General features: G+C 35.8%; 1 protein-coding gene across 1 annotated transcript in view; it reads left to right on the forward strand.

Moving 5' to 3' along the window:
- Nucleotides 1–27,091, forward strand: part of LOC128887986 (uncharacterized) — a 456,277-nt gene that overhangs the window by 63,265 nt on the left and 365,921 nt on the right. Inside the window, exon 2 of the mRNA XM_054144535.1 lies at nucleotides 16,006–16,128. The gene's annotated coding sequence lies outside the window, so the exon portion shown is untranslated. The remainder of the gene's footprint in view (nucleotides 1–16,005; nucleotides 16,129–27,091) is intronic.

Consider the following 27,091-nt stretch of genomic DNA (forward strand, 5'->3'; position numbering starts at 1 on the left):
GCATATTGTTTGCATTTTGTAGTTTCTTGCACATTCGAATTTCCTATAAATGCATAAAGATCCGCAGTTTAATTATAACAATTAAAAAAGGAAAAGGAAAACAAATGAATTCAGAAGGTTTGCGAACGTTTGACTCGCGCGAAATTTTCGCGGCACGAAAGAAAGTTTGCCTCTTGGTGATCGATAAAAACGTATAACGAGACAACATAGTTCCCTCCATTGTGCGATGACATTTAATCGGTGTAGATCCATCGTTTCCATGTAAGCTACAAAAATGGTTACGCTGGGTGGAAACGATGTCCACCACGGCGATTGTCACGCGTCGACGACGACCAATGCGACCATTTTCATAAGAACATACTGACAACGGGAAACCTTCTTTCACCGCCGTGCAGTAAACACTGGAATTTCACGTACGATTCCTCGTTCTGATAATACATCTCGTAACGGTTGATACGACAGATACGTGTCAATAGATAAAACCTCAACGTTTTAGGCTTGCTCGTTTCTCCAAAATAATAAAAAATTGGATACAAAATTTATATTCATTACTTTTACAATTTATTTATAGTATACAGTGTAACTTCATTATTGTTTAATCTTAGAGATGTTACAGTAATGGATAGATCACAGATATCCATAAATTCATATTTGTAAGTATTATTTACGCATTTCTTTTACACATTCTTTTATATATTTGTATGTTTACACTTGCCATAGATGTATAAACATCCGTAGTCTGATAATGATGATAATTGTAATTTTTAATCAAGATTAATTAATTTAATTGAAAATCAATAATGTAATTTATATGTGAACGTCGTGGTATTGCCTTTAAAATAATAGAGGTTGCTCTCTTTTTTATATACGATTGAAATATTTCATTGAAGAATACTGTATATAAAGGTTTCATGACTTTGTTTTGTAATAAAACACAATTGGTATGGAATATACTCCATTTTTAGACAATTAAATGTGAAAAATGATATTCAAGTGCTCACTAAACAAAAAAATGTTGTCTATTTTGGGCCATGTTGATTGGTATTCAATTTTGATAAATGATAGTTGTGAACAATTTCGTCCAGACTAGCAATTCGATGTTTTGTAACTTATTGTAAATCAACATTTCCGTATATTTGAGCCCTCTCATCCTTATTGACTCAAAAAGAATTTTAATCGTGTTAAGGAATTCCTTCACTCTTAAACAAATTTGAAATAATTATACTATAATACTCTAGTGGTGAGGATAGGAGGCGCTACCACACATTTATAGGAAATCTGAATGTGTAGGAAACTACAAACTGTAAACAATATGCAAAAATATTAAAAAGATTGATAATAAAGGTCATGTTATAATATTTGCAAAATAAAGTAAATTCCTATTTAGGTTCAATTTTTGGAGGCACGTTCGCGAAGATTTTATTTTGCATAAAAATCCGCAATCTACTTATTATGTATCATATATCGTAGAACACTAACTAAAAAAATATGCACGGTAAATATCATCCGAATTATATTGTGTTTGGTCTGATTTTAATCAGAAAAATGTCAGGAATATGTTGGTGAAAGTTTTACAACAAAAAAGTTAATAATAACAAAGTTTCACCGTTGCATTGAATTGTCTCACCGACGCGACGTACCCTGGTGTTTTGCTCCGCCCTCTTCTTTATTCGCCGTCCTTCTCCACGATCGAAACTCGTTGGCAAAAAACATCCGAGAATATACGAATTCTACGATAAACTGCATAACGAATATGTGCTTATGTTACATGGAAAAGAGAATGCGTGAATAGTTTACGCCTTAAAAACTCGACAAAGAAAAATGGATTCGAGTGCAAAGCGTTAATCATGTTTTTGATTTGTCAGTGAATAGTAGCGTTTGTAACAGTTTTTGTTTGTATTGCCAAATCTTAGACGGTTCTAGGCATTTAGGTTTGGAAATATAATATAAGCATCAAAATGCTCATGGTAAATCCACCAGTGGATACAGCAGCGTTTTATAATAAAAACTGTTAAATTTGACAAACAGTCACAGAGTTCCGAGTTCTCTTTGAATTATTTCGCAATAATTTTCTAGCTTGTTCTGCGAGTACAACGTAGCCACGCCAAGAGTAAAACACAGACCACGAAGGGTTCATCAATTAACGAAGCTAACTAGTCTCCTATAAGGCGTCATCGATCCCCTTTCACGGACAAATTTTTTGTCCGTCCCGATAAATACTAACCGTTCGGCAACCAAAGGGCCAGAATCTTTTCGAAGCGATACTAACGAACGTTTGTAGACTACTAACGAAGGTAGAAAGGAGCCTAATCGACGGGATCTTTACTGCTCTCCGTGTAGCATCGGCTGGCTCGCGCACAGACCTCTCGACTCGTTACTGGTTTGTTTGAGAGGGCGCCGAAAGATCGGCTACGTCACATTTGTCCACTTTGCGAACCGCGGTAAATCTGCAAATTTCGCTGAAAAGTTATGTCCTTCGATTAAGTTGTATCGTTAATCGTAAAAAGAGGATAAAGTTCAGCGACGTTCAAAAATATACTTCAAATACAAACTTATGAATCAGTTGAGTGATAAATTGATACATTCTGGTATAAACTTCTAAAGAGAAAGATTTTTTAGGAATAAAGAAAAATGAAAACTATAAGTCGTAGAATAGTCAATGATTTCACGTTTAACAATACATACGTATCTTAAAATACATATTTAAAATAAAATACATAATCTATTATTAATATTCTGAGAAAACCGCTAGGGCAAGTAACGCTACCAAAATTAAATGTAAAGATGGTGACTATATCTCTCGACTCATTTGTCTAAAACAAAAAAAAAAAAAAGACAAAAAAACAAATTTGTTTTTTTAAATGTTTATGAATTGGCTATATAAACTAAATAAAGACATTAATTCCAATTTTTGAATATTGAAGTGTCACTCAAATCAGTTTGTAAATATTTCTATAGGTCTGCTTTTGATTGCTATCGCATTCTATTGCACGAGAGGACTTTCGTAGCGAAACGTAAATGAACGCTTAGTAACCGTGTGTCACAGTTGTTTAATAAATAAAATGCTATTAAGTTGTAAATCAGTCATGTATATGATAAATATTTACATTTGAGCATGTATTTTAATTAAATCAAGAAAAAAAAGAAATGAAAACGTTATTCCGCAGTAAATAACACATTTTGTACAAATGTAGCAGCAGATGTCGTAATTAGAGCCCCTTATTTCACGTGTTCACGCGATTCACGTGTACTCCACATTGTTCACAAAATACACGTGACACGGACAGTCACGCTTATATACTCGTGACTCAGGTGAATGAATTCGCGTAACTCTAATTATACGAAATCAGATACTCGCAATTCTGGATATAAATACGTACGAATTTCGACATTTTTACAACTTTTTTGATCGTTTATGACTAGACTCCAGATTTTTATGCATTTATAGGAAATTTAAATGTGTACGAAACTACAAAATGCACACAGTATGCCATAATATAAAAAAATATTGAAAGTAGAGTTTATATTATATCATTTACAGAGTAAAATGATTTCCTATTTACGTTCAATTTTCGTGGGTACGTTTGGTAAGATTTTATTTTGCATAAAAATCCGCAGTCTATTTATGAGACATGTATCGTAGGAGACTAAAGAAAAAGTAAGGCACAGAGATTCGAACCCACGATCCTTGTATCCATAGTCGGTCGCTTTTCTTACGCAACCACTCCTGCACTCTAGAATTAGCGTTCTGGTGTGACTCCCTATTCTCGGGTATGGAGGGCGTGATGCTACAGCATTATAATAAAGTATTAGGGCTCTTTATACTTATGGTCGACAGTATATGATGGTATACAGGACCGGCACAAGGCAGGTTCAGCGCGTTCCCCGGAACCCGGCCCCGCGTTTTAAAAGGCCCCGCGGTCTACGAAAATTACTGAATTAAAAAGCACCGATTTTAATTAACTTTTTACAGACTGATGATACCATTAACAAATGAAAGCAATTTTTGCCGAGATGCAAGATATTTTTTTAGTAGGGATGATTACATTGAAAAGAGTAACAAAAATCATCAAAGTATTATTATTTAATATTCATCTTATAAAAAATATATAGTATTTGTAAATAAATAATCCCTCGTTGTAAAATTTAAGTGTAGGATTTGAATGTGAATTCAGGCCCCGCCAAATTTTTGAACCCGGCTCCGCAAAAGATCACGCCGGCCCTGATGGTATATCTTAACCCACTTGTTCTCAACTGCAATGAATATTTCGAAGTCTGAAACAATCATTACTGGAACCAATACTAAAAGAAATTTTCACAGTTTCACAATTCACAGAATTTATAAAATAATATCACGAAGTGGTGGGTATTACTTTGTAGCAACTGGAGGGACAATATGTGTAGCAACCTGACGAATATTCTCGTACCTAAGAGAGGGAAGGATAAAAAATAAAAATGTATAAGTGTGAGCCAACTGAAACGACCAGAATCAACGTAGATTTTTTCGTATTGATGCGTGACGTTCAGGTTGTGTATCCTGTAAATATTTCATACGCGTTTGCCATTATCCTCTGCAACAGATGTACGAGTTACGCGAGCGGTATTTTTTACGTGTCGTACAGCTTCACGCGTTGTATAATCATGAATTTCAATGGGATGGCTTGTGTTCGCCGATACTCGTTCCTAGGAACCAATTGCGTTGTTTCTTTCGCGTAATTTTCTTAGAAATGGTCATCGTTTCGTTTAATCACCGATAGGTACGTTGATTCAACCGCCTTGTTTCGTTTCTTTTTTCTAGTAATCTTTTCCTCGTTTGTCGATATCCCGATTCTCGATAGTTTCGCTCCGGTGATTAGTAGAGGTCTCTATTCCAGGGTGTACGTACCGTAGTAGACTCGTTGCGTGTGTATTAGAGGCATACATACACTTAGAACAAGCAGGAGTCTGACTTTCACGAATTTTGTCGGTATGGATAAAGTTTGCCTTCATTGAGAAACGATTGTGCGTATCTTAAATTTTATATTTTTATCTATTAATTCTGCATGGTTTGTTCGATGATTTACAAAATTCAAGATATTGTGATCGTTTGACTTCATTATTTTTTTGTTCGAATGAAAATAGTATAAAATATTTTCCTCGAATAGATGTTTATAAGTAAGTTTTGCCTCAGGTTGTAACATTGCCTAATGTTTCCAAACCACTATTTAAGGTTACAAAATCTCTGTTTTCACAATGACAATGACACTAATATAATATTAATACGTCTTTATTTATACCTGCAGATACAAATCCGTGTTTATATTTTCTTATTCTGTTTCAATAGTACAATGTATGCATTTTAATTGCATTTGTTTGTACAATAATATAAATTTGTGCACTGCAGAAATTAATTTTATTTTCAAAAATAACCGATTCAACGTTACAACATATCTCAATGAAACGATTAAGAGTAATATAGTATCTTTACCATAATTTAATTTCTAAAACATGGTTTACCGTAACGATATAGTCGTTTAGTCATTTAGTATTTTGAGACATACACAATAAAAAACAATTCGATCAGAAAAAAGTATCTACAATTTATCACTTCATTCACGGGCTCCCCTCACTTTTTTCCTTTAGTTCTGAATACCATTCTTGGAATGTTCTGAACTATTAAAAAATGTTTGTGGTTTAACGAATGGAATAAAAATCATATTAAAAAGTTATAATATTTACGTGAATCATAGTAATTACAATAATGGTGTACGAACTTGTCTAAATATAAAGTAGCATTTCAGTTTGCGTGAAAAATAAATACACTTCATATAAAAGTATCATTAAAGCGAACTAAAAATTATGTACACTTTTTTTTTGCTTCTTTCCGTATTTGTTTACAACGATTGTTTAAACTAAATAAAAGTATTTAAGTTTTATGTTGTATGCATCATACCGTAGCTCTTGAATCGCTCTTTAATAACGCATAGGTAGTAAGAATTAATGAACAGTTGTGTATTTCTGATTGTATCAAATTATAAAAATCACGGAAAGTACTATTAGATCGGGTAAACCTATATTAATTTAGTATTTACCAAAAATAACACGTTCATACGAACGGTATTACAAAAAAGAGCTTGAAGTTTGTGTTTTTTAATATCAAAAATACGCCTCTCAATGTAGTCGTGGTCGATACTCAAATATCCTCTTTCACATTTAGTTGTACTTTTATTTAAAACATAAAATCAAATCTATTTTATACCATGTGTGTTTTAAGAAACAATATTTTAATACCCACTATGGAAACCCATTTGTAAAAGAAGTTACACGAGGAAAAATATTTTACCGTAACAGCAGAAAAAGGTTGCACCGTGATTACGAGATACTTCCACAATTGTCAACATTACGAAAGCTAAAATTTGTTATTTTTATTTTCGATCCTTTGCCCAATGACAGTTTTCCTATTCTCTTCTGTTAAGAATTGATGATTTTCCATAGCGTTCTTAACGTTAAAAAATTGATCAACAATCGTCCATCGTTGCATTATCGTTTTGAAACTTCAGTGTCTGCGAATAACGAATTGTCTGTTTATTTATTAACGGGACAAACAATGGCCCAGCAGTCGAAGTCAACATAACAATGACTGGCGCCAGGACTGTGCCGTTTGTTCACGTAATCTAACGACGACTCCGCTAACATCTATAATCTGCTTATCGATTAACGAATATTCGAAGTTACGAGCATCTGTATCGGCAAATAGCTTGCGTATCTCAATAATGCGGTAGGCGGCATCGTGCCGAATAATTTGCAGATATTACTGGTATTCCAATGATTGCATGCTCAATACATGCGTACACCTGCAATTCGTCAAGCTGCGCTTTCATTGGCCGTGCTCTTTCTGAACCCGTTCGCAATGCGCTCATCATTTGTAATCATATTCCTCTTCGAATGATACGCGAATTTCAATAAAAAGTGATATAGAAAATAAGTTTCTCAATTCGATGAAAAACATACTGTTTAAATATCGCTTTATTTGTATGCATTTATCGTCTTACAATCAAACAAGTTTGAATCATTTTATCAATATTATGTAAGATTCTTTTAGAGATTTCTTTGTGATTGTGTTTTTTAACCCTTTGAGTGGTAATATGACGATTTAAGATTTGAAACTACCAATTTGATTTAAAGAAAACGATATGATTAAGAGCTACACAATAAAAGCATATTGTATAAAACCATATTGGCTTATATACTTAATAATACATAAATGATATTAATTATATATACTTGAATGATATTAATTATACAGAAATATGTTATAAATGAATGCCATACCATCCTGCGCAGTACTATCGCATGGGCAAAACAAAAGAAGGAATGTTACGAGGAGCGAACTTCACCTACAAATTACATTTCACCATTATTAGAACAATCTTCCAGGCAAAATTCTCCGTTCTTAAAGGTTCATAGAATTATTAATAAGCGGAATAATAAAGAGGGATTAATAGAATTACGATATGCAGATAAAATTCTCGTAGAAATGAACAAATATAGAAGTTGAATAATAACTGAGCAATCATCCTTTCATGCATTTATAGAAACAGTTGGTGAGCTCTCTGACATTCATTGAACAGTTGAATATCCATAAATATTTCCTGTTTCACGTCATTAATACATTACTGGCTATATTTAAACGTTCTCTACGTCGGCGCTTTTAATTAGTTCTATGAAAATTTATTCGCTCCACTATCACTCACGTGTATTATTAATTACTGTCGTTATATATTACAGCTATTATTATTCTCGTCGTTCGATTTACGTAAAATGAGAACAATTTCTCGTCTCTAATTTTAGCTTCATACTAACAATTGTAAGTGTCAAAGTATGAACTTTACGGTGTGACGACTATTTCTTTTCTTTTCTAAAAGACACAAATAAATTATTTAAAGAAATCATCGAATATGACTGTGACAAGTTATTTATATTTCTGTTTAATTTTTTTATCAATCGTCTGTGGTTATCTTCAAAAATAATTAATATTAAAGTAGAATAAATTAAAGCAGAGAGGAAAAGATATAAATTACATGGCGAGGAACTAGCTAACAAGAAAATTTGCTTAAATAAATCGAAATATAATACACAAGAATATTACAGATACATATTCAGACGAGAGAATGAAACGTAACATTAAACAGTGCATACGGGAAAATGTCACCGATAAAAAAAGTATACTACAACTCCTGAAATTTCTTATGAACACTAATCTTCTCCAAAAGCTTTAAAATCTCATAGTTGTCGCTAATAACCCAAGTAGTAGTTGATGAGACTTTAAAAAAGTAATTAAAAAAAAAATATTACAGAGCGAAACAATATATGAAAGTTAACAATTAAAGACGTAGTATGCCTGTTTAATCAAATAAACTTGTTATTTAGATATATACAGGGTGTTTCAAAAATGTTGGAGATCCTTGAAAGGGATGGTTCGAGGGGTGATTTGAAACAACTTTTTTATTAGCAAAAATGGTGTTTCACCTCTTTCAAGGAACTCCAACATTTTTAGGACACCCTGTATATCTATTTTCTAACATGATAGATGACATTACTTAAATTGAAACACTCGTGGTAGAATTTATCGAAACTTATACTCTGAACAATTTGTCAAAGATTCATTCAGCAACGGATTAGTTGATTGAACAGAACTTAAACCTGATAATTAACTAATTGCTTTCACGTCTGCATTTAGAAGATAAATCACAAACGATCCAAACGGTTGACCACCAAAATGGAAATTAAGTAATACTGTCTCAAAATTTCTGTACGACTTGTCTGGATTTATTAAGGATACTACATACAAAGGATTTAATTAAAGCTTTGTCCAAGGCTATTTGCTACACTACAGATTTTGTTGATGGGGTCTTTCTGAGTGAGTTGATTCTATACATATATTGTTGGCCTGAATAAAAGAGAAAATTTGACTTATCTCAAATTGTTCATACATATGTACACATATATAGTCGCGGACAATTAATTGCTCCTCAAAAGGAATCTTCCTATATTTGCATATTTTTTATCGAGATATTTTATTAAACGTTAAACGAATAGCCATATCACCTTATAAAGGTGTACGAAAGACAATAATTGATTTGTGTCAAAATAATTTGTTTCTGAATAATAATTAAATCCTTTAAATACGCTTCGGCCAGTTGGTACTAAAAAAACAAAATCATGTCTTCGTAACGTATAACCAATTATCCAACAGAAAAACGTGACTACTTAAATTTTGTGTTTATTAGTCAACAAACAATTGTTGATTCGTTCAGTTACCAAAACTCTATAAAGTGATATTTGCGTTTCTTAATATTACGGTCAATTAATTTGGGGTCAATTAATTGTCCGCGACTGTATATTTTCATCTAATATAAAACAAATCGGATATATTTCATACCACTTGTTCCATTAAAGAAGAAAATCTTAAATCCCGTTTGAAAACCCCTGTACTTCGTTAGCCACGACTAATTCATTGTCTGCTGTTGGTATTCGTCATCTATTACTCAAGCAAAATGATTCTAGTCGGTTCTCTGCATATGACAACACACGCGTCCAACGTTATTGCAGCAACTCAATTAATTATGCGATTAATTTGCGCGTTCGTTTTCCTTATATGTAAATGAGACGAAGGTATCACATCATCGGAACGAAACCTGAAAGCTATCATGTGGACCGTTTAAAAGTTGAGATAATTTCCGCGAGTTCGATAAGGGAGTTCGATTAACACTACCGGGTGGCGTGCCTCGAATAATCGCGAATCACTATTATTGCTAATTAGTACCGATTCTTATTATTTTTAGCTCCATGATCGCTGGGTATCGAGTGTCGTCTGGTTTAATTTTACTTTAGCGTTTTACGATTTTAATTCCGAACTGGCTGCTCCGATATCGTGACCCAATTCGCTTCGAGATTTCTGCCACTTTTATATTTTCGTTCGCGAAAAACGTTCTCCAGAAGAATCGATGGTTTCCTATGCGGAACAGTTTGGTATGGAAATTTCGAAGCTGTTTACAACATCCACAGGAAATGAGAAATCGGATAAGAGTTCCCAATCAACGGTTTTTCTTATTATTCTTCGCAATTGCGTCAATTTACCATTGATTTTTTTTTTACTTTTTTTTTTTAATTACATTGGCCTGGTTTACACCGAACAGTTGATACGTGTATTAAGAACTATATTCGTATCAAATTATTTGGTATCGACGCTGTAAATATTGGTGTATGTCAGAGATGTAGAGAAAAATATGTATATGCCCAGGCGTTACGTGGAAAGAGTATGGAGTAAAGAGTTTCCTAAAAGAGGCTTCAGGGTTTTCTTTTTAATAATAAAATATGCCTGTCAACGTGGCGTACCGGACACTTTCAGTTGTGTTTAATTACAATCATGCGTACTTCGTTTAAAACATATCAATTGAACATATTCAACATGTGTATATTACAATATATATAATACATCATATGATGTATTGAACATATTAAAAAACAGAATTTTGAAGTCTCTTTTGAAATATCCTTTATGTTTGCAGTGATATCAACGCTTCAAGAAAGCTCTAAGGATTTATAATCAAGTCTAATAATACCAAAAAAGATGTTTCTGAAGTTAAACCATTCAATGTAATACGATTCCCGTTCTCACATTTTACAACGAGATGGCGCAGAGTGCAAAGGGTTAACCCTTTGCGCTTGGGTGGCACCTCTAGGGCGACATATGTAATTTAAAAGTAATTTTGTGAACGTACAATTTCAAGTTTATTTACAGTGTGTGTAGAAAGTATTCGTACACCGTTCAATTTCCAAAAAAAACTATGTAAAATTGTAATTTATTGACTCTATTTTTATGAACAATGACATTCTACATATTTTCGGAAATCTCTAGAATACATAGAGTACAAGCCATTTTTGCGCCATTTTTAAAAGTACTTTACTGGAAATTTGATGTTTTCTAATTCGTACAGAGCAATAAACTAATGTGTTTACGTGACAAACTCTACTGTAAATGGTTCGTCATAAGAATCGTACAAATACTTATTGCTTCTATACTTTTACCCACATTTCGCATGTTTTTGCTAATTTCACAAATTATAGTAACTAGTAAATGTTGTTTGGACTATATCTATTTTAGAGACTACCGAGAATATGAAAAATATCATTGATTATACAAAAAGAAGTTAATAAATTACAATTTCATATAAGAGTTTTTTGGGAAATTGATCGGTGTACGAATACATTCTACACTCACTGTACATCAGAATACAACTAATTATTAATTGAAATAATAATACATCGAGTCATGAACGTTCGTAGATGTTTTTCTTCGAAATAGAGTTTTTGGTTTCACAGAAATTTATTATAAAAATGGACTGGATTTGATTCTATAGAAAAATGCCTCGAGCGCAAAGGGTTAAACTACTTACTGGTTAATCAACGATTCCAGTACCATGTAGCAATTCTTTGTCTTCTTCGTATCCTTCGTCTTGAGCATGCAACTCTTCTTTTCGGACTCGTTGAACTTAAACCTATTTCCCTCTTAAAGACAGTATTTGTTACGATCGAGGGATGGTAAACGAAATAGTAGCAAAAGTTGGCCTAAATTGAACTTATAGACTAAGGCCGAACGCACACGGGCGCAACCGATTTGAAATTAGTGTTGCAAATCGTTTGCGCTCTTTTTGTTTTACCTACTCCGCTATCTTTGTTTTACTTCAATCCACGGTCTCATGCAACTAGTTTCAGAATGATTTGAAACTGATCAGTTGCGCCCGTGTGCGATCGGTCTTAGAGATCGCAGGACAGGTTGCGCGTTGTTTTCGCATTTTAGGGTCTTAAGTTCGCGGAACCACGATAGCCAGGCGGAAGCCAGACTGGCACCGCGATTCGATTAATTATACGTTTTTATAATCAACGGAGTTACGACGACGCTTATACCAGCAGCGTGTACAGTGTACACCTTCCCCCTCGACCAATTAAACCGGAATGGTGCAACGGCGTGGAGTAACCTAGTTGCGCCTTATCTCGGATCGGCCCATCGGTAGCGTGGCGTGCGAAACGCGTGTATCTCGTTGGCGCCATCTTTTTTCCCCTACGTGGACGACTTATCCGATCCATTCTCTCTTCTAGCCGTTATTACGTCTACCCTTTCATACGTCTGATCGCTTTTCCTCTTGTTCCTCCTAATGCTTCTGTTCCCTTATCGCTACCTCTTGTTTGAGCATCTCTTATCTTCGGCATCATTCGTTTGCTTATTTCTCTTTGGTACTTCTGTGGTCATTTTATTTGTATCTAGTGTCATAATAATGATTCCTTTGGTACAAGCAATGGGAGTCTGCGCTACGTAATAAATAATAAAACGTAAGTGCCGTCAGTTGCGTCATTTGGGTTATTGTCGTCTGGTGCAGTAACTCATAGTGTCAACCCCATGGGCTTCCTCTTGTACTACTACTATCTACTGTTTCATATCTCTGATCGCTTTTTCTCTTGTTTCTCTCGATGCTTCTGGTTCCCTCATCTCGTGTTTGAATCATCGTTGTTAAAGGTAGGAGAAATAACGTCCTCTTGTATCACCGTTGTTTATTGCACTTTGTTGTTCTTGTGATTGTTTCATACGTTCCTATTGCCAAAGAGAATAATTCGAGACAAAGAGAATAATTCTTTCTGTAAATACGACTAGACTTTGTATCAAGTAATAAGTACAAAATACAAAGTAAGTAAAGTCAGGAACGTCACTACCTGTATCGGCTGCCGTCACATCCACTATTTCATACCTTTCATTACTTTTTCACTTGTTCCACTTGATGTTTCTGTTCTTTTATTTTTATGTGTTTCACAAGAATATTCTTTCTTACTTCTCTTTGTCCTTACTGTGGTAATTTGATTGATTTGTACTGTCATGGCAAGCAGAATAGTCCCTTTAATATCAATGAAAGGAGTCTGTGGTAAGTAGCAAATAATAAGAAGCGACAGCAGTCATTGATGTCCCTACGGTTATCGTCATCCAGTGCGATGACTCATGATGTCACCCTTATGATTCTGCTCCCTTACCAAATCACATCGAACCCTTAGCAATGCTTTTCGTGCTAATGTTACTCAAAAATTATAGAACTTATTGTATGGATATTTGTGTTGAACGCTCACTCTAAAAATGTGTTATGCTCAAATATTAGAAACTTCATAATTAAATCCTTTCTACCCTTTATAAATCAATCCCTAAAATTCTTTGGTATTTTTTCATAATAATAGATAGCAAGATCTTATACCAATAATTTGCAACTACATAAAACACTCGACATGATCCATGACGAAAGATCAGTAATATTCCACGATTCTCGAAAACATCGATACATTTATATTAACTAAGATGTACGTATGATATTCTATGAAATAAAAAATGAAGAATAAAAATATACACGTCGAATTGAGTAACCTCTTTTTCGAAGTAGGTTAAAAATTGAAAAAGAAGAAATTTCTCAAGTTTTAAACGGATTTTCAAATAAACTTTTTGAACATATAGGAAGTCGAATCATCTCTTAATTACTTCAACATTAATAAAATTGCATTATAGCGAAGTCATAACTAACTTTTAACATAGTAAGTCATAAACCGACGAACTTATGCCCAGAATAATATTGTATAAAGATTTTTAAATTTATTCTGCGAATCTTATTGTGAGTAAATTAGACCGCAGCTTTTTTTTTGTATGGATAATTACCGCCTAATGAATATACTGTAATAAATATTTAAAGTAGACATTATTAGAACATGAGATTACTCATCGAGAATCTGTTTGGTGGAACTAAACGATGGCGCTTTTTCAATCTGCACGTGTGATCTTCAGGGAGCAGTAACTTTAAAGCGACTGGGTCTAGTGGTTTGACGAGCGTTATGACAGTGGTTCCGGAACTTAACGATCTCTTGATTGCGAGGATCTTTAGGACTCGGTAAATGAGTTTCTTGATAACGAACCACGTTGCACTGTAAACGAATTCGAAGGTTCAGAAATGAAGTCTAGTAAAATTTTAGTGTTTGAGTTTAGTGTTGAGTCCGGATGTGACTTCACATAAAAAATAATTTGTTTTTAAGTATTCCTTTCTGTTGGACTATTTACCCGTTTTGTTATTGGGAGACGTTATGGGAATAGAACTGCACCACTGAAGGATATTATAATATATGTATATTTGTAGGTTAAGAAAAAAAATGCGTGTACTGTGACGTGGCAGATTCCCGCGTCACAAAGAGGTGAACTCTCCGCGAGGAACAAGACCCACCAAGATCGCGAGCGCCACCAGGGTAACCCAGGGTTAGAACTAATTTGCGTATTTGAATGGCAATAGCGTTGGGTTAACGACGGTAACATCCAGCGATGCGGCTTAGAGGCTACTAATCCCGTCCAACCCGGCGCCGGCTGCACGGACTGGCCAGACGAAGCTCAAATGGACAGGGGCTGGTGGATCTTGGTATCAGCCCCTGGACTCCGCTACGACCTTCAGGGGGCAGGAGGCCGTTTAGGATAGCGAAGTCAGCCGGGTTCTCGAGTGCACCGAGACCCGGCCCGCTCCAGAGTCTTCGAGGGATGCCAGCACCGACACGCCACCAAAGTCGCCGAGGGACGAGACTGGACGACCGCCGATGACGAGCGCGCCGATAACGCGATTTGAATTTGGCCGCCATAACCGACCATTGAGGAGAGGCTGGGGGGGAGCGCGTGAGCCAACGCGTGCGACGAGCTCGCGTATCTCGTCCTATTTCGTCAGCGACACACGTGGTGAACGGTACGGTAAGCGCTTCCTCCTTTACCTCGCGCTCATGGATAGGATATCGTGAATTGTTCAAATTTCCTGGTGGCTGCCGAGCACCCCGTCGGGCGAAATAGCATTGTTAGCGAGAAATCGCCTTTTCGTAGGATATCGAACGAAATAACGAACATCTAGTCGCGAGTCCATTGTAACGGGCACGTGTTTAGATCGCTGCCGGTTAACGTTCTCGTCGAAGAGGTCGAGCCCACCGCGACCGCGTCAAGACTGTCCGAACATCGTTTCCAAAGTCGCTTTTGTGCGAATCGCGACGGAATTTGGGCTATCGTGAACGAAATCCGCACGTGTTTTCGAAACGTAGTTCTCGTGTCGGTTACCGGTCGTCTCGGTGACCTTTGACGCTACGACAGCTCGGCAGTGTACACCGTATTTTGTAACATCTTTCGCGTACAATATATTCTATATTATTTTAAACGAGTGCTGAGTTAATCCGTCTCGTCTTGCCGTGAAGACGGCTTTCTCAGACTTCCTTTCCTCGCCGACGATCCACGCCCCTCTCCGCGATCCGGATCGCTAGTCGTGGTAATTTTCGCGACGTTCGGTTTCTCACGCCGGTATCTCCTGATACCTGGCGCTCGGGTTTTCCCGTAAAGGCGTGAGGAGTCGGAAAACTCTCATTTTGCACGCTTCACGACGCGGATCACGGACCGTGTCGGGAAATCACGTTGTAAAAATTGGCGCCCAACGTGGGGCCGACCTTATACTTTGATTCAATGCTTAATAAGACGCGATTGATCAAGGCTGTTATCTGAGGACTGTATTGCATCCTCGCCTCTATGCCTGTATCAGTGTGGTCATCCGGAAAATGCACGCCTTGAAGAACTGCGCGTGCATCCATCGTTAACGGCTCGATTTCGTCAAAGCCTAGAAAGTTCCGATTAGGGACCTTCGGGGAGGAGTTCCTCCGGGAGGGGCATCCAGTCATGCTCTTGGGCTAGAGAGGCCTCAACCTGCCGTCTAGTAACCCGCGGGGACACGTAGAACTCATAGGCATTGTGTCTCCGCCGTCACCGGCCGGAATATTTGTCGAGACGGTTTCTCCCGACGCTGTGACTGTTTTCCCTATATTAGATAGGTACTCACACACTGGAGCGGGCAAAGTCATCTGCTCCAGATAGGCGCCCATGTCACCCTCCGCTCTATAGACCCCCTCTTTATTTTCATTCTGTTTGAGGTCGAGCTGTGAGGCTACTAGTGCCGTGGTGCAACCGTGCAAAAAGGCACAGAGGGGCAGCTTTCTGGCCAAGCGGTCATCAACCACCTGCATATCTCTATACGTTCTCTCGCACAATGGAAGGTACGTAGAAAAATCGAGATTTTGGCCGGCTAGTTGGTCGATTGCGATGCTACCCGCAATGGGGCCAACAGAGTACATCGGCCCTGCCATCTCTGGCGTTTCATTCGTGGCACGCATAGCCTCGACGTCCTCAGGGTGTATTTCCTGCATCTTTGGATTAGTCCTAGGCTTCTGCGCGTTCCGCCAGTTTGAAGCTCTGTTCTTCTGGCGCTCCGCCTGCTTCGGGCGGGTGGAATCCGGTTCGGACATGATGTCCTTGACGCAGTGTTCCACGGAGATGGCCTTGTTCCAATTAGGCTCATCCTCCGCTTTCCTTAGGTTATGCGCGGACATCCGGCGTACGTCCCTATTCTTCTTTGGAATTCCAAAGGAATCGATTAAAGCCATCTGGCGATTCATTGTTAAACAAAAATAGATGGAGAAGTCCCAAGGATTTAATTACGGATAACGGGACGGAATTCATCAACGAAGTATTACACAAACTAACGACCGATTATAACATCCACCACGTAACAACCCCTCCGTACCGTGTGCTCAAGACGGTGATAGTACAATTTCTCGAAAAAGACCACCGAGAATGTGATGCGAATATTATGCATTTTCGTTTCGCGTATAATACCGTCTATCATTCGTCGCTAAAAACCACGCCAGCGTTCCTTAATTTTGGCAGACTTCCGTTACCGAACCGTTGCGCGAGAAAACGAACGGATAGGGAGTTGGATCCGACAGACGCGGCCGATACGATGTTATGGGAAATTTATAAACGCTCCGTTTATGGGTCGCGGAAAATATAGAAGCCGCGTCGGAAGAACAAAGCCGGCACTACAATGCACACCGTCGAGATAAACAATCTTCGAGTGAATTAGGTAGCGCGCCACCAGGGAACCGGTAAGAATTGCTTTATCTTTTAGCGTCTCCTCTTCATCATCTAGGGGGTTTTCTAGTTTTTGAGCGTGGGGTAAGCATAGGGGGAGGCGCGAACCGACCTTCGTCGGTCCCCCGGGGGGGGGGGGGGGGGGCTGACGTGGCAGATTCCCGCGTCACAAAGAGGTGAACTCTCCGCGGGGAACGAGACCGACCAAGATCGCGAGCTTAGTGCGGACTCGTTCCCCGCGAAGAGTTCACCTCTTTGTGACGCAGGAATCTATCACGTCACCCCCTCCCCCCTGCGGGGAACCGACGAAGGTCGGTTCGCGCCTCCCCCCATGCTTACCCCACGCTCAAAAACTAGAAAACCCCCTAGATGATGAAGAGGAGACGCTAAAAGATAAAGCAATTCATACAAAATTTTTCTATTAGGCCCGTAGCATACTTTCTTTGTGTCAGTTTAATTTTTCCAGTAATTCTTTCTCTTTCTACAGACATTCCTAGGATATGACTTGCATCTCCAAAGTCTCTCATTTTAAATTTTGTACTTAAACTCTTTTTTATATTATTTATTGTATTAATATCTTCAGCAGCTATTAATAAATCATCCACATAAATGACTACGATAATGGGTTTATTATTTTTGGTATTCACATACACGCATGGATCAATTTTTGTATTTTTCAGGCCGAGATCTGATAAGTAATTGTTTAATTTTCTATACCAGGCCTCTGGTATACTCTGCCTGCCTGTTTTAGACCATACAATGGTTTTCTAAGACGACATACCTTGTCTTCTTCCCCTTTGTTGACAAACATTTCCGGCTATTCCATGTATGTTTCTTTCTGTAGATCGCCCTGTATATATGCAGTCACTACGTCTATTTGATGAACTTGCATTTTTTTTTCGACTGCTACTGCAAATAACGTGTGTATGGTTTCGTACCTGGCGACCGGTGCGAATACCTCTTCATAGTCGATACCAGCTTCTTGTTCGAAACCTCTTGCGACCAGTATTGCTTTGTATTTATCGATCTTACCGTCTTTTTTCATTTTAGTTTTAAAAACCCATTTATTAGTTAGTATTTTTGTATCTTTGGGCCTTTTTACAAGTTCCCATGTATTATTTTCTAGTAATACATTATACTCGTGTTTCATTGCATCTAGTCACAAATCCTTGTCCTTATGACGCAATACTTGATTTACATTTAGCGGTTCCTCATATGAAAAATTCGCTCCTTCATGAAACAACCATTTTGGCCTACCTGGTTTACCAGTCCTTATTATTTTGGGGCCTCCGGGACCTGCTTTTACAGTTGATGTTCCTGTCTTCCCATTTGTTGATAAATCTTCATCTAAAGTGTCTTCGGTTTCATCTTCATGATGTTCATTGCCTTCGGTTTCATTTTGATGATGTTCATTTTCGCTGGTGCTTTCATACGGAGTACCAGATTCGTTTAATTTGATGTTCTTTGGAGTATCCTGGTTAATTCCATTCTTCTTCTCCTCGTGATGTTCAAATATTGGAACTTCGAAAATTTCAGAAGTACCATCTGGTTGTACATTGCAACACAGCCTGTACGCCTTTGATTCACTTGAATATCCAACCATTACAAGTGTTTTTCCTGTTGGCATAAATTTTCCTTTGGTCGGACCTTTGATATGCGCAATTACTTTGCTACCGAATATACGCATGAAACCAACATATGGTTTCTTGCCACACCAGGCTTCCATTGTAGTCATACTGTTTAGAGCTTTCGTAGGGCAACGATTCCTAATAAAATTTGCATGTTGATTGCCTCAGCCCATAAATTTTTGGGCAAATTTGCTTGTAGTAACATGCAGCATGCCATGTCTACTAACGTACGGTTAGCCCGTTCAGCTACACCGTTTTGTCGAGGAGTGGTACTCTACACTTAGCTGTCTTTTTATACCACATGATTCCAGAAATCTCGAAAAATCCTTTGAGACATATTCCTTTGCGTTGTCAGTACGGATTTTCTTGATTTGAAATCCAGTTTCTTTTTTCGCTCTAAACATATAGTTTTTAAAAGCTTCTAAAATATCTGAACGATTCTTTAATAAAGCAATTTCTGTATACCTGGTTTTGTCGTCAATAAATGTCGCAAAATACCTTGTTCCACCAATTAAGAGAGTGTTGATTGGTCCGCATATATCTGAATGTACCAACCCTAGTGTTACGCTTTCTCTTGTCTCCGATCTTTTGTATGGTAATTGATGTATTTTTGCTTTATGGCAAATTTCACACTCAAAATTTTCATCAGATGTACCAGTTTGAATTCCAACAACCATGTCTTGTGTTTTCAGTCTTTTTAAATCATTTAGATTTAGGTGACCGTACCTCTCATGCCATCTTCTGAGTTTGTTATATTGTAATCGTTTACCACGGTTGCAGCTACAAGTTGATAGTTTTCTTCAATGAAGTACAACTGTCCTTCTAGCTTAGCCACTAAAGCTATGGTATCGTCACTCCGTTTCACCAATGCACGATCATCATGAAAAGTTACCTTGTAATCACAAGCAGTCATTCGCGAAACCGACAATAAATTGTTTCTAAAGTCTGGCGCATACATCACATCACTGAGTTTTATTTTGTTTACGTCGCCATGGTATAAGTCAACACTGATATTTACATCTCCTGTACCGGCAGACATTGTCCAATGTTCTGCTGCTGTATACACTTTACATTTCTTGTTATAATTTATTTTTGAGAACTTCAGTTTATCGTTGCACATATGTTTTGTTGCACCACTATCCAAAACCCATTTTATTGATTTTTGAGGTTCAGCGTTTAACGCAATAGCCGGCATAGCATCTTCAGCATTTCTACTTGCGGCAAATGTCTTTTTGGATCTGCAATCATTTGCTTTATGTTCTTCTTTGCCACATTTAAAACATTTCCAATTAAATTTCTTATGTGATGACTTTTCTTTATATTCTTTTTCCTGTGAATCTTTGTGATACTTCTTATATTTTCCTTTCACAAATAGGGCGTCATTGGCTCCTTCGTTTGATTTCGTGTCGTTTTTGTCGTCACGTTTTGCCTCCTGTTCAAATAATTTTAATTTGAGTGATTCCACTGTCGGAATGTTTTCACGTGTTTCCATTCCCATACAGAAACCATCGTACTCGGAAGGTAAAGAGGAAAGTAACATTATCGACAGCATTTCTTTCGGTAATTCAATTCCCGCTTCTTTCAAGAGTTCGGCTTTGTTTGTGAATGTGCTTCTTTAAGTATATCCCACGCTTCCTTGGACGTTTTTGACTTTTTGATGAGATTCAGTTCCGTTTTTGTAACACCTAAACAAATCAACGCCAACGCTTTCCTATTCTTTGTTATCCATTCTTGCGCATTTTCTGCCGGTTTTAGATAATCACCATTCACGTATTCCCATAAGTCATTACAAATAAGTACAGTACTCATCTGTATTTGCCAGGATTCATAATTTCTATCGCTTAATTTTTCAATCTTGAGATTTTCCAATAATCCAGCCATTTTTCCTTTTAGAGTTTTTCCCTTTTAATTTTTACACACTGACGCGACGCAAACTGGGCCCATAACCTGTTGGACTATTTACCCGTTTTGTTATTGGGAGACGTTATGGGAATAGAACTGCACCACTGAAGGATATTATAATGTATGTATATTTGTAGGTTAAGGAAAAAAACGCGTGTACATATTGCACGTGGTGCCAAAGAACCGAAAAACTAGAGGCGCTGCATACAGAGCGCAGTCGCACACTCATGTTTGCAATTTTTATTTCTTTGGTCCATATTATCAATTTTTTGCGCGAGCCAAAATTGTTTACATTATGGTTTTATTTGTATTTAGTGTAGCTTAACAAGAGAAAATTATTAAATGTTCATAAGAAATTCGTAATAGTTATTTGCTATTTTCGTAGTTAAAAAAAATACCTTAATATTTTTTTGCTTAATTTATAGAGTAAGTAATATTTATATATTTGCTATCTCATAATTATTTCAACATTTATCTCATTCCTTCCACTACCTACTCATTGTACGTTATTTGTTAAGAATTTTTATTTCATATTACGTTTTTACTTTCTCTTATTTTTCACGTTTTCTACATACAATTTTTTGAGAAAACATTTGTTATCACTGAAGAGGATAGAATCTATAGGACGAAAATAAATAAATTATATAATTATTTGATATGTTGAACAAAGTGGAACAATATTAATCCAGAAACAAAAAATTAATAGCCAGGATGCCAAGACTCATAAACATGGTTATAAGAGCTCACGTTGGATATGTAGATGAGAAAAGATGTAATTAGTTTCTATTATTATTGGTGAGACGTTTCATGAGTTATGAAATATACATATACGTATGTATATAATGAATCATATACAATATATATTTTGATTATGGATTAAAATAGACTATTACAAGATTTAGTGAAATTCACAAATGAATTCATAGCTTCTTCACATAGGTATTAGATTATGTGTTGTTTCTAATGGTCTTAAAACAAAATTTTAACCTCTTAGGAATTTTCAGAAGTCATTAATCTGACAGTCAACTTATTAAATATTTACTATTTAAGGGGAGAAAGTACCTTGGACGTGTAAAAATCATAGCTATATTCAACAATTTTTTTTTCGGGAACAATTGATATAATGAAAGATCTGTTTACTGACGATTATCAATATATTTTGAGTAATAAACGAATAATTTTTATTTCTATTTTTTAAATAAAATGCTATGATTTTCACGCGCCCAAAGTTTAAGCGTTTACTATTTTGAATGTCGTTGCGATTACAGTAAATCTGTCTGTATCCAAATATGCTGCAATTTTTCTGCGTTCATTCCTGGTTTCTGCTACAGCTGGTCTCACGTTGTACTGTCTTTCTTAACGGAGCGAACGTGCGAAATTTACGCGAGCTGCGTGAGAATCGATGTGAGTAATTCCACTGCGCCTGGGTGGGATAGGAATTTCCTGAGTTGTTGTCGAAATGGGTGATCCAGTTTCTCAGCAATTGAAAAGTCCAGTGAAATAACGATCGTAGTCCATTTCACTTCATAGTTTAGATTTTAGCATTATGTTTCGGAGCACAGGGAACGCTATCAAACTATGTATAATGCTTGTAGTTCTTTAACCGGAAATTGTGAAATTAAGTATATGGTAACATTTTCAATAGGTTTAATATCAAAAGTAATTATAAAAGATATTTACAGCTTACGCTTTTCGTATTCACAATTGTCTCCACATTCGCTTTCCATGTCGAAACAGACTACATAGAACGTTAATGACTTTTAAATTGATATTTTCAACAAATACATACAGGGTGAACACTTGCTGTAGCAGCAGGTACGCAAATAAAAAAATTAATGAAACATTTGAAGAGAGTCTTAAAACAATTTTTATTTTTTATTGCAGTCAGCATGTGTAACCTCGAATGACCTTCAACTATAGGTCATTGTATTCGTCTTGAAATTCTCTAACAGATAGGCGTAACAAAATTATATTTGCAAAAAGTTTTAGATGATCCTAAAAAAACACCCAAAAATAATTGACAAATAATTTTTTAATCAAGTCTTTTATTCAAACTACCCTGATCACGGAATACTTAACTATAGTGAGTATTCAAAGATATATTAGGTGAACCGGAAAATAATGTCGTTTTTGCAATTTTAAATACTTGTTTATCATTCATCAGCTCATTGATTTTTATCGATCTGGCACTGACAATTTGCACACTAGATGGCGAAAGGCTATTGATAACGGAAGCGATTATATAGTTAATAATTAAAAATAGAAATTTATAAAAAATTTGTTTGAATTTAGTGTAAAAGAAACAACATTACTTTCCAGTCCACCTAATATATCAACACTCCGCGAATTATACCGATTAACAAAGAGGGCCTCTATCAAATATAATGCTCACGAGAGATAAATTATAAGTGAGTTTCGATGTTTGTTATTGGAATTTTACAAACATAATCTGCATTATAGAATGGATTTAATTTGTAAAATGACAAGTTTTAGTGACACGTTATGCAATTTCATAGCAACAATATAGAAAATTGAGCAATGTTTAAATTCCAATGACAGTTAATTAACAGAGAATGATTTAGGCAATATCTGTTTATAAACCACTATTATGTATCGTCGACACCGTACTCCGAAACATGCTGGTTATGTTACTTTATTTTCAGTAAATGTTATTGTAATTGTTCACATAAATATCGTGTTTTTGTTCAATTACATTTACCGAATTAAAAATAACTTTAAGCACGCGAAGAATGTATCCTTACAGTTAAATACATATTTTAATTTTTCAAGTTTAAGTTTACATTTTCGTATTGCATGATGGAATTGGTGATTTCTCGTGGTACAACCTAATACTTGAACACGTGGTACGTTAGGCGGACGAGTCATTTATTACACCAGCTGTCGAGCTTTAATCGTGCAAAAACTATATACTCCGAAATCCATCAAGGACGAAGGTATAGGACGTTTTCGAGGAAGAACCTATAGAGACTAATCTCGTTGCTTGTCCGGAAGGGTACTTATATTGATCGACGGAAGATGCCATGAGTTGTTCCGGTGGCGATTCGCCACGTTGCCATTTTCGAAAGTTCATACGCAGTAGTAGCCATAGAAATTGCATAAACAATTAAAAATTACAGATTGTCTAATATGTCGACACATCGTAAATGTGGCAGCTACATTTACAAATTACAATGGGTTTTCCAAAATAGACTGTGTAAAATTCTATTTTTTAATAAAACGCTTTTAATATGCAAGGATATTTATTTAGAGGTTCGGTGAAAATTGTCAAAATTCCAAGACTACACACAATATATCAGACAAAATCAAATCGCGATACAAATTGAATGACTAATCAATAAACTACTAACACAAATTGATAAACATAACTGACAACTATAAAACATACAAACATACCTAGTGGTTTAAATATAAACATTATCCAACATTCACATCACAATACATTACAAATGCATTTTGAATATATTTTCATTTTAAATGAAAATGCACACGATAACAATTAAACATGAAAGATAACGAGGCAACGTGAAACGAGACTACTGAAAGCGAAACTACACAAAGTAAAGAGAGAAACTATGTAAAATGAAACAACGTAAAATTAAAGTATGTAGAGCGAAATTGTGCAAAGTGATACTACAATTAAATGAAATTATCCAAGAAGGAAGCATTTAAAGTATGGCTATGTAAAATGATACAACGTAAAACACAACTGTGTAAAGCAAACCTATGCAAAGCTAGACTACATAAAGTGAAGCCACGTAAAGGAACCAACGTTAAGCAAGATAATGCAAAGCGAAACTACATAAAATGAAATTATATAAAAAGTAAGTACGTAAGGGGAAACTACGTAAAGCAAGACATTGTAAAACAAATACATCTATACCGATATTATGGAAAGGTAAACTACGTAAAGTAAAACTATCTAAAGCAGAGCTACGTAAAGACGAGCTGCATAAAGAGACTCTACCTAATATTTCGAATTACGAAACGTTGATGAACAAAGCTACGTCCAGCGAGACTACGCGAAGAAAAACTACTTATCTGTATGGCTGCTATCATGACAAGGTTTGGCCACCACCGGTGTTTACAATAAGAGGCCACGGGGATCCCGTTTGCCCAGAACACCTATGCACGGTACCTGCACGGCCGTTCCTCGCACCTGTGCTTAACGTGGGATCTGATAAGAGCTAACCACCCCGTAGCAAGCGCGTCAGATAGGGTAGTAATGCGCGTCGCTGGATGCTCCTTTCAAGCCGACCCTAAAGGCGCTTTTCCGTTTCGTCGACACGACACACGAACTGCCGCGCCATCGAGCATTTTAAGGAAACACCGTAGGCGGAGTTGCTTCCTATCCGAGGTCGATAAGACCGCCACGACGTATAAGAAGGGACGAACAACTACGTCGTGTTTTGCAACGAACGGGACAAGTCATTTAATCATGTTGTAGTCCTTCATTTCGCTACGCAGTTACTAAATAACTTTACTCGAAAGTAATATCCTCCTTTGGATAAAAACAGGTGTGCTTTATAAATTTATATGTGCTGGATTCAAATTTGCCAATTAAAGTCGTATCAATCTGTCGAGAGATAAAAAGTTACAGTTGAGAGGAATTACTTTTAGATTAAAATTGTTATACGTTACAATACCTACTTCGGTTACAAGCAAATGTGCTTAATAAAGTTTTATGTGGTGGATCTGAATTTGACAATAAAATGTCTGTCATACCAAATGTTAAAGTGTGAAAAGTTAAAATTAAGAACTGATTTTACAGTAATATTATTATATATCGTAAGGACACGAGAAGATATATCTTATAGATTTGTATGTACTGAATTTAAGTTTGACAATAAAGTTCCTGATATATTAGTTTGTTGAGAGATAAACATTTAAAGCAATAAGAGATATACTTAGATAAAAAAAATTCATTTTATAGCATTGCTATATCATAACTTGACAGAAGAATGTTGTCCTCTGGATAAACGATAGGATCCTTTATAGATTTTGATACGTTAGATTCAAATTTGACAACGTAATGTCTACCGTATTGTTTTTGAGGGAAAAGAAATAAATTTAAGACTAACTAATTTTGTAGCAATAGTGTTATATATCGTAACTCTACAGAAAATTTCTTCCTTCGATAATCTTTAGAAATTACAATTTTAAAAAACAATACATAATTATAAGTGAAATAAATAGTTTCGAAATAGAATAGCTGTACAGAACGAGAACAGCGAAATTGCAATTAAACCGTCTCAGTGAAATATCAATTAAATTACGTAAAACGAAATTTAAATCGGGGGTCTGAAAATACCAGCGGATTATAAAGTATGCCTTGCAGAAGATTTATCTAACTGTGACCCGGTTTCAGAAATAGGTAAACGTAAAAAGGAGAATATATAGAGTGCTAAGATTGGAAAAGACATTTTGTCATACCCAATTACTCCTCTTCAAAAGAGGTCACAGGTATAATAAATAATGGAATCTTTAGTGGTCCATATATAGTATTTTTATGAAGAAAGACTTATTAATACTGGATGAGTACATCGTTATTACTTTTTGGAGTAATGAAGCTCGTAAAAATGATTTGACTTTTTCAGAAAATATTGACGAATTTTAAACTAATTCAACAAGTAACATACATACGTAGATCAATTTAATGTTGTACCTACAAATGAGTGAAAAGTGTAAGTTAAATTATATTGTAACAGTACTGAATAAACTGTAATAAAGATGCAAATAATAAATTGATATTTTCGTCTTATGTAGGTGTTATACAAGAGAAATTTCAAATAGATATTTCTAATTCATACAGTTCAAATCAGCCTAGTTTCTCGAATTTTTATCACATCATTTTGATTTTCAAGCCATTTGCTTTATTAGGTCAGGTATTGAAGATATAGGAAAGATAAAATGTGATATCGTTTTTGATAATCAGGAGGAACAATGAAATGTTATTTACATATTATTCTGATTTTATATCGATATTATAATTGTCATATACATAATTACTTAAGGCTTATTTTTTAAAGAATCGCTACACAACCTTATGGCTAAAACGTTGATTAATTAATCAAAATAATTCTCAGTTGTTGTTCGTGATATTACAACAACTATTATATTATAGTTCTAGTTTTCATTTAAATGGGAATTCTTCTAAGTTTTCGAATACATTTGTGACTTAAAGTGACTAACCTCACCAATATTTTTAGTTCAACAAATAATACAAATCATTTAATAAAATAAATCTATCGTTCTCACAGGAGGAACAGGTAAAGAAAAATTATTTTATTTATTACAAAATGTATATTTCTAAAAACTTTAGGTTTTTCTGTACTTTTTGGAGTCTATCAAATGAAGATGCAACAGCGCAAACATAATAGTAAAATACTAAAGATAATGTGTGTTATTTTTCGAAAGAGATAAGAAAATATAGACTTTTGATGAGAGGAAACTAAGAGAACAGTTTGAGTACTAAACCGATATTAGATACGGGCTTTCATTTCATTAGAAAAATAAAATATAGTAGGTAACTGTCTTTCTC

This window comes from Hylaeus anthracinus, unplaced genomic scaffold (genome assembly GCF_026225885.1).
Source record: "Hylaeus anthracinus isolate JK02 unplaced genomic scaffold, UHH_iyHylAnth1.0_haploid 11989, whole genome shotgun sequence".
Classification (NCBI taxonomy): domain Eukaryota; kingdom Metazoa; phylum Arthropoda; class Insecta; order Hymenoptera; family Colletidae; genus Hylaeus; species Hylaeus anthracinus.